The sequence below is a fragment of the Lissotriton helveticus genome, chromosome 3_2 (assembly GCF_964261635.1).
Source record: "Lissotriton helveticus chromosome 3_2, aLisHel1.1, whole genome shotgun sequence".
NCBI lineage: Eukaryota > Metazoa > Chordata > Amphibia > Caudata > Salamandridae > Lissotriton > Lissotriton helveticus.
The window spans coordinates 63,521,692-63,533,725 of record NC_136062.1 but is presented as its reverse complement, the minus strand read 5'-3'; positions in this window follow the sequence as shown (position 1 = coordinate 63,533,725).

The window sequence follows — 12,034 nt, the reverse complement described above, 5'->3', positions numbered from 1 at the left end:
GCCCTGACATTCTGGACACAGGGCATTTGAGCCCCCCCCCCTCTTGAAATGGCCAGTTGGCCTGGGGGCTGGTTTATAGAAAAGGTGCAAGGCCCTTATGGGAATGATGTGTACTCTTAATGTGGTGCTAGGAAATGTAATGCATTTAGTATTGCGTAGTGTGTACCTACCTTTTACCAGTGGTTACTGGTTGTTCTCTACACTTGTTATTTCGTGCCACACTTACTCTATGTTCTAGAAGTGCTATTTCTGCTAAGTGTTGATCCTGACAGTGGCCCACGTGGCCCTGTCCTGTGTAAATAATCCTGTGTGAATATTGTCCGTGCCAGTTGGCACAATGTATTTTGTGTAATTACTATCTGATGTGTTTTGACAATGCAAAAGTTATTTTTATACAACCTTGTGTGGAGTTCCTTTTGTAGTGTGCCTGGGATGTTGTTGCTGTGTGCGTGCGCAAATGCTTTACACTTTGCCTCCGGTATAAGCCTGTCTGCTTGTGCCAAGCTACCAAGGGGGTGAGCAGGGGTTATCTTTGACGTGTAACTCCCTTGCCCTCACTAGAGTGGTGGTTTCTGCCTGGCTTTGGCACAAGCCTTAGCCAACCAGAAATCCCAGTTCTAACATTGCTATTCAGCTGGGTTCCACAAAAATACATAGGTTATAGTGCACATTAGTTTTAGGAGACATACATGAATGTTGCATGATCAATTTAATTTATATTTCTCTGTAGATTGAAACATGACAGGATATCAATACTTTGTTAAGATGTCACAGAAAAGACCATCTAGCTGTTAAAAAAACACAATAAGGGGCTGACAGTAGAATTTTTTTTTACATTAGTCATGGAGCATTGTTATAGGGTGCAAACAAGGGTGGATTCCGCCTTAGCGCAAGCCGGTTGGGAACATGTTAGAGCCAGATAGGCTGGGCCCATTGACATCAAACAAGAGATAATCACTCGCTATACAGAAAAACCAAAATGTTTTTCTATTGCAGCTCACCCTTATTCTGAGAACTAAAAGCAAAACCGAAAAGAGAGGGCTACTGCTAAACATAGAAACGTATACAATTCTTGGAAATAGTTACGTGTTTTGTCAATATCTTATCTGCCCAGCCTTCTATTTGCATCATGTAGGAATTTGTAACCCGTGTTTTTGTGTGGCTTTCTCAGTATACATAGTATTGTATGTAATTCAGAAGTTTGAAATTCAGACTTTGGTCTCTGTCTGAGACTGGGTGATTTTTCCAATTGATTGACTGATTAAAACAATATGATTGTACATTTTTGAAAACTAGACTCCAGGGAAACCGGGTAAAGCAAACACAAAGAGATGATGGACGGAGCGCTGAAACTTTGCAGACACTCACCCCCAGTCACAGATCTGGGTTGAATCCATCATTGTTCTTTAGCTCACTTTGCCACCCCAGTTCAGACCCAGACGTATGCAAATCCGACTTGACCCTGTGCATCATGGGAACAGTCCAGCCCAAACTGCCAAGCCATGTCTTCCCTGGACAGGAAACACACATCCTGGGATCGGTTTCGGGGTAACACCCCTCATCAGCCAGGTTAGCTTGAATCCAGTGGCATAGGGCCAGATGTAGGTAATTTTTTTTTTCCGACACTTAAATTCCGACTCATACCAAATCGGTAATTAAGAATCGGAATACGGAATGTAGATAAAAAATCGGTAGAAGATACCGAATCGGTATCATTCGGAAATCCAATTCTGAATTTACCGAATCGGTAAATACCGATTTGGTAAATACCGAATCGGTAAGTACCCATTCATTTCTATGGTCCTTCTGGCCCATAGGAATGAATGGAATATACCGATTCGGAATTTACAGATTCGGTAAATACCGATTCGGTAAATTCAGATTGGTTAGAAATTAAAAAGTACATGTGACCCTGGAAACCAATCAGGAACACCCACACCCCACAACAATGGCACAGAGCAACCAACCAATTAGAATCAAGCACCCCTCCCCAGTACCTGAGGGCTTGCCACATCCATGCAGGTGCAGAGCATCTGAACAGTTAGCAGAGCAGGAGGAAACAGAGAGGAGCTGACTTTGCAGAGCTTGCCTGGCCATCAGAATGGAGTCTCAGGAAGGGCAGAAGGATGCAGGAGACCGCAGAAGGAAAGTCAAATTTAGTCCTGCTGAACTCCAGGTGCGTTTGGAAGAAGTGGTAAAGTACTACAACAAAATATTTGGGAAACAGTCTCTGCATGTTGCAGAGTCTGTAAAAAGAAGCATATGGCTTCACATCCAGACAAAGGTGAATGCCATTTGGATGACGCACAGGGAGATTGACGACTTAAAGAAAAGATGGTACGACCTGCGCATCGTAACCAAGAAGAAAATTGCTGCCCAAAGAAAGGAAGCAGGTGTTACAGGTGGGGGAAAAAACCGAGCACCCAAACTTACAGAGCTGGAGGAGCTAGTAGAATCCACCCTGGAGCCAGAAAGCATTCATGGAATTGGGGACTTGGATAGCTCTGACAGAGCATCAAAGAAACAAGGTAAGATGCATGGACAGTAATCCCCACCCATTACCCTGTCCCTCATCCCCACTGTATGTAAGCATAACACTCCAGATCAGCTTTAGGGGATGGCCAGCAATGCATCATGGGAGACGTAGTCATAGTTACATCCATGCAATGCATACACCATAGAATCCAGTAAGGCATGCAACACACAACTTCCAGCAGCTGATGTAGACTAGGCAAATGTGTGATATAAATGCATTTAATGAAGACACACAGGTGAACTACCCCACTGATCACATGTCCATATCTTTTCACAGGAGAATCCTCATGCAGTACAGCACTAGCAAAGGAAGAGAGGGCAACAGTACCTAAAAGAAGGGAAAATGACAGACAAAGTGCAGGTCACAGCGCTGTTGGAAAAGAGAAATCCACATCCCAGGAAGCCACAACACCTAAGCGAGCCACAACACCTCAGCCGCATTCGCCTCTATTGTTTGGAACACCTGAGTTGGAACCAACAGCACATTCGCCAACACTAACCACACAGTCATCCATGCAGGGAAGGGCAAGGAGGGCTGATGTGCCCCCTCTAAGGATACTGCAAACATCAGATGAGGAGGATGAGGAGGGTGAAATGCAGCTAATTCCAACTGTGGCTGACAAGGCAAGGCAGCAGAGTACTCCAGGCGCTGTGCGGGCCAGTGTCCTTGGCAGAAGGGCATGGGAGAGTGGTGCAGGGCAGGAAGGAGAGGGGGTCTTCTGTGGCCTGGAGGCTGCCATGGTTAAGGTGCAGCGCATGCAGGCAAAGGCAATGTTGGCAGTGCACAGGCAGGTGCGCAGCATGAATTACAAACTGTCACACATTGACAATGGAATAGGCAACATTGCTGGGAGCATGGAGGCAATTGCTAAGGGGATGTCAGACATCTCACAGTACATGGGTGTTCTGTCTGACAAGTTAGACAGAGACCACTTAGAGCATCGTAGAGAGCGCCAGTGTATGCGTCAGCAGTCTAAGGCCCTGGACCTCTTTGCCACAGCAACGTCAGTGCTGTGCAGGCGTTCAATTGCAATGCAGGATGCATTAGTGCACTGCTGCACAGACTTATCAAGGGGCATGGGGAGAGTAACCTCTGCGATGGAGCAGATGCTCACTAACCAAACAGGCACTGCTGGTGACACAGGTGTGGAAGACACAGAAGGGTCCACCGGCTGGAGTGGCTCCAGCACACCTGTACCTGAGAAGCGTAGGAGCGTCAGGCACAAAATTTCTGACCCAGACACCACCCAAAGTGTGGATACCCAGCCTCGTGCATGCCGCACTGTATTGCGTGCCCGAAAACGTTAAATATTGCCAACACCACACAGGACTGGTCACAGTGAGGGTAACTGTGAGCACGCAGTCATGGACACAGACATTCTTGGACAATGGCATTTGAACACTTGTACGATGTAGTGAAAATTAAACTACATACTTCACATACTACACCTGTCTGTGTCTCATTCATTACCTAGTAATATCGACGTGTGATCTCTGCCCGTCTCAATCTACCATCTGTTGCTGCTGCTCCTGTTGCTTGGGTCTCTGCCTGTTCTTGATCATCATCAATGTCCTCGTGATGTGTTACCTCCACCTCTGTGCCATCTTTGGTGGAAGATTGTGCAACATGGCACAGGTAGCTATTATCTTGCAACACATGTGGGTGTACTGCCGGGCACCTCCACTCTTGTGGAGGCAACGGAATCTGCTCTTGAGGAGTCCAAATGTTCGCTCCACAACGTTGCGAGTAGACCTTTGAGCCACATTATAACGCCTTTCACTCCTGGTAGTTGGATTGAGGTAGGGTGTGAGCACAAAGGTACGCAGGGCATATGCACTTCACCTAGATGGTAAAGAGAGGTTCATTAGTTACATACGCATGACACATACATCTGCCATAACTATCAGGGTGTATCACAGTTCTTTACCTAGCAGATATCAGTCCCCAAACTCTCCAGCAACAAGCCGTGTGTATATCCCACTGTTCTGGAAAATGTAGGAGTCGTGGGTGCTCCAGGGATATTTGGCCAAAATGTCGGTGATGATGTTGGCAGCATTGCATATCACCTGCACATTGATGGAGTGCGTTGACTTACGGTTTCTGTAGATGTGTTCAGTGGCTGCAGGTGGACAGAGTGGAATGTGGGTGCCACCTATGCATCCTATCACGTGAGGGAAGTGTGCCAGTTCATAGAAATCAGTTTTTGTTTTTGCAAGTTCCGCAGGTGTGTCAGGGAACCGGATGTAATGTTCCATATTCTGCATCATGACCTCCAGGAACTTGCGGGAAAAACGTGACAGGCAGCTCTGGGACACACCACCAACTGCATCAATCACACTCTGGTAGCTCCCAGAGGCAAGCAGGTATAAGCTACACAGCACCTGCACATGGGGTGGGATGGCTTGGGCCCTGGGTGTTGGGTGTTCCAGGTATGGGTGGAGGTCCCTAATCAAGTCCAGGATGGTTCTGGGGTGTAGCCTGTACCTCTAAAGTATCTCTGGCTCAGTCAGTTGGAGTAGGGTGATCCTCTGTCTGTATACCTGCTCCTCCCTTATCCAAACCCTCTCTCCTGCTGCCTGTAGCCATAGCCGCATCTCAATCACGTAGAATGCTGCCATTCTTGCAAAACTGTGGCATTTTGGGGCCTTTTTTTATAGCCTGCACCTGGTTACCACCTGCTTAAAATCCATAGTAATTACCGACTCTTAAATACCGAATTTTGGGAAATTCTGTATTTTGTTTACTTTCCTACATCTCGATGGGCCATTTTTACCATTTCTTATTTACCGATTTGGTAAATTAGAACTCGGTAGATGTGGAATCGGAAAATACCAATTAGGAATGATACCGACTCTTATTTACCGATTCGGGAAATTTTTGGCACCTACATCTCAAATTCCCAAAACTGGTCGGTAACGGCCGAAATTACCGAATTTCGGCCATTACCGACCGGTATTTAGCTACCTACATCTGGCCCATAGTGAGCAAGGGACCTACATCGGGGCATACCCTGCCAATTTAGGGCAAACAAAGCAAACACAAAGAGATGATGATGGAGTTTGGACATTTTTCAAACGCTAAACCTTAGTTTCTGATCTGGGTTGGATCCATCATTGTTCTTTAGCTCATTTCGCTACCCCAATTCAGGGGGTGACTTGTGTGGCTCTCACCAAGTTCTGCTACCCAGAATCCCTTGCAAATCTCATAAATTGTAAAACAAAACACATTTTCCTCACATTTCTGTTATGGGAAGTTCTGGAATTTGTGGGGAGCCGCAAACGTCCAACCACCCAGCATTCTCACAAGTCTACAGATAAAAATGGTCCCATACTTGTGTGGGTTGGCCTAGTGCCCACGTCAGGTAACAGCCTGAAGCGCATCTTCGACACATCCCATTTTGCCACAGAAAACAGACGCTTTTTTTGCAATGTGCCTAGCTGTGGATTTTGGGCTCTAGTTCAGCCGGAACCCAGGAAACCCAGCAAACCTGTATGTTTTTTAAACCAAGACACCCAGGGAAATCCAGGATTGGGTGAATTGCATAGCTTTCACTAGGTTCTGCTACCCAGAATCCCTTGCAAACCTCACACATTGTAAAAAAAAAATTCCTTGCATTTCAGTGATGGAAAGTTAGGTATGGGTGGGAAGTCACAAAGTCCACCCACCCAGCATTTCTCCAGGTCTTCGAATTAAAATGGTAGCTCACTTGTGTGGGTAGGTCTAGGGCCCGCAACAAGAAACAGCCCAAAACTTAACGTGGACACATCCCATTTTTCCATAGAAAACGGAACCTCTCTTTGCAATGTGCCTAGCAATGGATTTTGGGGCCTAGCTCAGCCGGCACCCAGGGAAACCTAGCAAACCTGTATATTTTTTAAAACTAGACACCTAGGAGAATCCAGTAGTGGGTGACTTGTATGGCTCTCACTAGACTCTGTTAGAACCCCTTGCAAACCTCAAACATTGTAAAAAAATACATTTTCCTGAAATTTCTGTTATGAAAAGATCTGGAGTCTGCGGGAAGCTACAAACCTCCACCCACCCGGCATTCCTCCAAGTCTCTTGATACAAAAAGTACATCGCTTGTGTGATAGACCTAGTGGCCACGACAGGAATTGGCCCAAAACATACTGTGGAGACTTGAATATTATCATGTCACCTGCATTTGTGGTACTGGACTTTGCGGCCATGTAGGGAAACCTACCTGGCAGTTCGGGCTGGACTCTTCCCAGTAGAAACAGGGTAAAGACCAATTTGCATGTAGCTGGGTCTAAACAGGGTTAGCAAAGTGAGCTATAGAAGGAGGATGGATTCAACCCAGATCTGTGACTGGGGGTGAGTTTCTAAAATGTTTCAGTGCTACGTACATCATCTCCTTGTGGTTGCCATAAAACCTACCAAACCCAGACATTTCTGAAAATTAGACATACTCATTTTATTGGGAAACCTGGGGGAATGCTGGACTGTAGGAAATGTAGGTCAGTCCTGTTGTGTCGTTCCTAGAAATCTATATAGGATCTGCACGTTTAGACAACATAAACTTTGGGATTGGTGTCCAGACTGATTACAGACACCCCCACCGGATATGTTCGCCTATATACCAGCTAGCTCACAGTTCCACTGTAAACTCCTCTTACCAAGGAGAAAATAGTTCCTGGCAACTATCAAACATGACAACTCTGTCCCATCAGCGATCGTGGAAATAGGACAGTACTTTTCGCTCAGTCACTCATGCTCACTTTGTCTCGGAGACATACACAGAATAAACGGTGGGCATGTTCTTCAATAAGTACTTATTGGGCCAGTGTCATTCTAGTGTAACATAGGTGTGCTGAAACAAACATAAGACAGAAACAGCAAAAAACGATTATAAGCACAAACAAAGTAAATGAATGGTAGATTCCTACTATAGTGCTAAAACAATGAATATATACTAGCATATAAATACATAACAGTAATAAGGCATTCTCCTACGATGCAATCCAAACTAGATATACCTAGGTGCACCTGGCATGTATGTAGGTGTATAGCCAAGAATCCCCCTAGGATGAGGCCCACCCCATTACCTGGTGCGAGAGAATGAAGGACCCCGTCTCGGACACCCGGCGAGGGATGTCAGACCACTGCGTTCTGGAGTGTCTGTGTGCGGGAACCTCAGCTTCTCGTGTCAGCGTGTCATCATGGAAGTCTTTCTCCTCTGCCTACCCCCTCCTACATGTGGTGTATACCAACCCAAAAGGTACAATCAGAGGTTTCTACCCTGCTGCGTTATGTCGGTCGTGGATGACTGAAGGATGACCTTTATACATTGTTATTCCTGCTGTGATTCTAAGAATCCTCATGCATAATTAATTAGGATAGTTTTCGGGAAAAAACACATGATATTTATGCAGTGCATGACTAGGTAAAAGGTCAGTACGAAAAACCGTTATGTAGTACAATGGTATGATATATTTAGGTGAAGGTTCGGGTGACTATTTAAGCCTGCATTAGGGTACCCTATGAAACATAACAGTCCGGTGATCCCACAACTCCTCCACACAGAAATGTATAGAAAATTTGATTTTTTTTGCAAAATCTGAGGGGATTCTGGGTAGAAAAGAGATGAGGATCCAAGCAAGCCACACAATATTAGACTCCCCCGCGTGTCTAGTTTCAGAAATGTCTGGGTTTGGTAGATTTCCCCACATGGCAGCTGAGCCAAGGACCAAAAATGCAGGTGATGCCCTTTGAAAACCAGCTTGCTTTGTGATTGATACATTTTTATGCCTACACAATACGTTTTAGGCCCTTTCCTGTGGTGAGCACTTGGCCCACCCACACAAGTGAAGTGTCATTTGTATCGAGAGCCCTGGGGGAATGCTGGGAGGTTGGAAATTTGTGCCAGTCCAGTTGTCCCACCACTTTACCTGCACAGAAATATGAGGAAAATGATTTCTTATTTAGCTAAAGTTGAGGTTTGCAGGGGATTCTGGTTAAAAAAGCGTTGGGGATCCATGCAAGCCACTCCTCCGTGGATTGCCCCGGGTGTCTACTTTCCTGAAGTATCTGGGTTTGGTAGGTTTACATGGATGTCCGGTGACCCCAGATCTATAAGAGCAGGTTGTTTTGTGATAAATATGGGGGCACCTGCGTTTTTAGTCCCAGGTTTGACTCCAATCTTTGAAAACCTACCAAACTCAGACATTACTGAAAACTAGACACCTGGGTAGTCCAGAGATGTGTGGCTGGCATGGATCCCTCAAGGTTTACATACCCAGAATCCCCTGCAATCCTCAAATTTACCTAAAAAGTCACTTTTTTTGTGTGTCAAGGTTTTGAGATGACCACGCCAGGACAATTTTCCAACCGCAAAATGTTCCCCTTATTCTCCTGATAAAATGACACCTCATTTGTGTGGGTGCCCAAAGCAGAGTCATCCTAAAAAATGCCCTTTTTGTTCTACTTTGGTTCGCCCTCAGATTTTCATTTTATACGTTTTTAGGTTTAAGGGAGGTTTCATTTTTACCCGGAGACCAAGGTGAATGCTGGTTGGTGAAAAATGTGTGCCAGCGCTGTGATCCAACAACATTTTCACATAGAAATGTGAGGAAAGTGTGACTTTTTAGCTAAATTTGAGGTTTGCAGGGTATTCTGGGAAAGAAAATGCTGGAGGATCCAAGCAAGCCACACTGCCAGCCCAGCACCATCCATGCATACCACCAGCCAAGTGCCATCCATGCATTCTGCCAGTCAAGCATCATCCATGCACACCAGCTCCGTTATGTTATGTTATGTTATGTTATGTTAGTTAGTTCTTATATAGCGCAGGTTCACCATCAGGTCTCTTCGCGCTTCTAGAGGAAAGAAATTACAACAGACAGTGCATGTGAGCCGGAGTGGACAGGCTTATTTTGTAGTCAGTGCCTCCAGAAACAAGATAGTTTTACGTTTTTTCCTAAAAGGAAGGAGGCCCGGTTCTTTACGCAAATTTCCGGGAAGATTGTTCCAAAGCTGTGGGATCAAAGTGGAAAAGGCTATCCCACCATTGTGAGCCGAGTAGAACCGTGGGATAACCAGCTGGCAGGCAGCAGAGGAACGAAGAGTCCGAGCAGGAGTGTAACTCCTCAGGCGATCCTTGATGTATACTGGAGCCTGTCCATAGATGGCTTTGTGGGCAATGCAAAGGCCCTTAAAAAATGCTCGCTGCCTGATAGGTATCCAATGTAATTTGGAGAGCAATGGGGAGGCATGAGACCGTCTGGGTAGATTGAAAATAAGGCGCGCCGCATCGTTCTGCACAACCTGTAGTCTTCTTAATAATTTCCAGGGGAGGCCGATTTAGAGGGCATTCCCATAATCCAACCTGGACAGTATTGTGGCAGAAACAATGACCTGGAGGGAGATAGGAGTGAGAAGAGGGACAAGCTTCCGCAAACTCCTCAATATCCCTGTACAGGTGCCAACCACTGCCGACACTTGGTTGTTCATAGAGAGGTCAGCGTCGATTTTGATGCCCAGACTTCTGACCACTGGGACTGGGGTAGGAGTAACTCCTAATTCCCCTGGCCAAAACAGGTCACACCAAGGGCTGTTGATACATGGAACAGCCAGAATTGTCAGTCATCCAGCTCGCTGTAAAACGCAGCACTTCTTGTATGTAATCCTGATTGACGCTAGAGTTGTTGATCCGTACAAGTAGCTGGGTGTCGTCTGCGTAATTGAAAACCTGGCACTCCAGCTGAGCCAGACTCTCCACCAGCGGTTGAAGATATAGATTAAAGAGCAAAGGTGACAGCGCCAAACCCTGTGGAACACCGCATGTCAGGGAGCCGGTGATCGATACCTGATCCCCCAACTGTACCCTCTGCGTTCGGTCAGTCAAGAAGGATTCAAGCCATTGAAAGGCAGGTCCCTCTACCCCTACATTAGCCAGGCGAGACAGGAGGATTTTATGGCTGACCGTATCAAATGCCGCTGAAAGGTCTAATAAAATCAGGGCACTCGATACTTTCTTGTCAGCCATTACTCTCAACTCATCCAAGACAGATAGCATCACCAGCTCAGTACTGTGATGAGCTCTGAAGCCAGCTTGTCTAGGATGAAACACTCTTTGTTCCTCAAGAAAGAAGGTCAATATCTTGAGGACATGTTGTTCAAGTACTTTGGCTAAGTACGGGAGCTGGGAGATCGGCCTGTAGTTCTTGAGGACAGAGGTATCTGCGCCTGACTTTTTAAGTAGGGGAATAACTCTGGCCTCTTTCAGCGCAGGAGGGAGGGAAACTGTATCCAAGGAGGTATTCAGTAATTTGAGAATGGGACCTTCTAGACTCGGCAAAGCCAGTTGGAAGATTCTTGGTGGGCACGGGTCTGTTGGTGAACCTGATTTCACCCAGTTTACAAGGGGGAGTAAGGTTTGAGCATCCAAGGGAGGAAAATTGGCAAGAAGAATTTCAGGAGGAGGCAAGCACCAACCACGCACATCGTAAGCAAAGCGATAGTCCACGCTCACTTACATCATCGGCACAACAGCGCCCTAGCCGAGGATGTAACCATAACTACCTCGGCACACCACCGTGAAATCCTTCTGCTGTAAAGAGCAGAGGGTTTTCCTTTTCATTTTTTGTATGTAATATTGATCGCTTGCGTAATGTTCTTGGCACTGAACCAGATAAATAATTAATTACAGCAGCCCCCCAAATTATTTTTTCATTTTTATAATTTTTATTTGTATTTGTATACGGAATTTATAAAGTGCGAACTGTCGCTCCGAAAGGAGCATCCTGGCGCTGATGCAGTGTACCACACAATATTAAAGCCTAGATCGTAGTCATTACAAAACTGTCTGACAGACTGTAAATCCAGGTCTTTAATTGTTTTCTGAAGGCATTCTCCTGAGTCAAAAGTCTGATGGTTTTAGGCATGGCATTCCATGCCTTAGAGGCAAGTACAGTGAGCGTCTTACCACCCTTTGTTTTGTAATAAATCTGGGGATGTTTATTAGATTGCCACCTGACGACCTCAGGCATCTTGGAGGGTTATAACTTACAAAACGTCTCGCCAGATATTTTGGGCCTATATTGTTTAAGGCTCTGAAGGAGGTGAGTAAGATCTTGTAAAGGATTGTCTTATGTAATGGTAGCCAATGCAGGATCTTAAGTGCACTGGAAGCCGAAGATATTCTAGGTAGTTTGAGCACCAATCTCGCAGCTGCGTGTTGGACACTTTGAAGTTTTTTTAACGTGGATTTTTTAACACCGGCCATCAGGCTATTGCAGTAATCCAACCACGATAGTATCAATGCTACTGCCACCATCTTTCTGGACTCAGTGGGGAGGAATTCAAAAAACTTTTTAAAAGATTTAATAATTCTAAAGCAGCTTCCTGCTGTGTTCCTTACATGCTGGTCAAAACAGAGAGCGGAGTCAAAGAGGACCCCTAGATTTCTTGCGGTTTCAACTGATTGGGGTGGGGCAGGTGAGTCCTCAGGCCAACAGTCCTTGGGACAAAATTTAACAT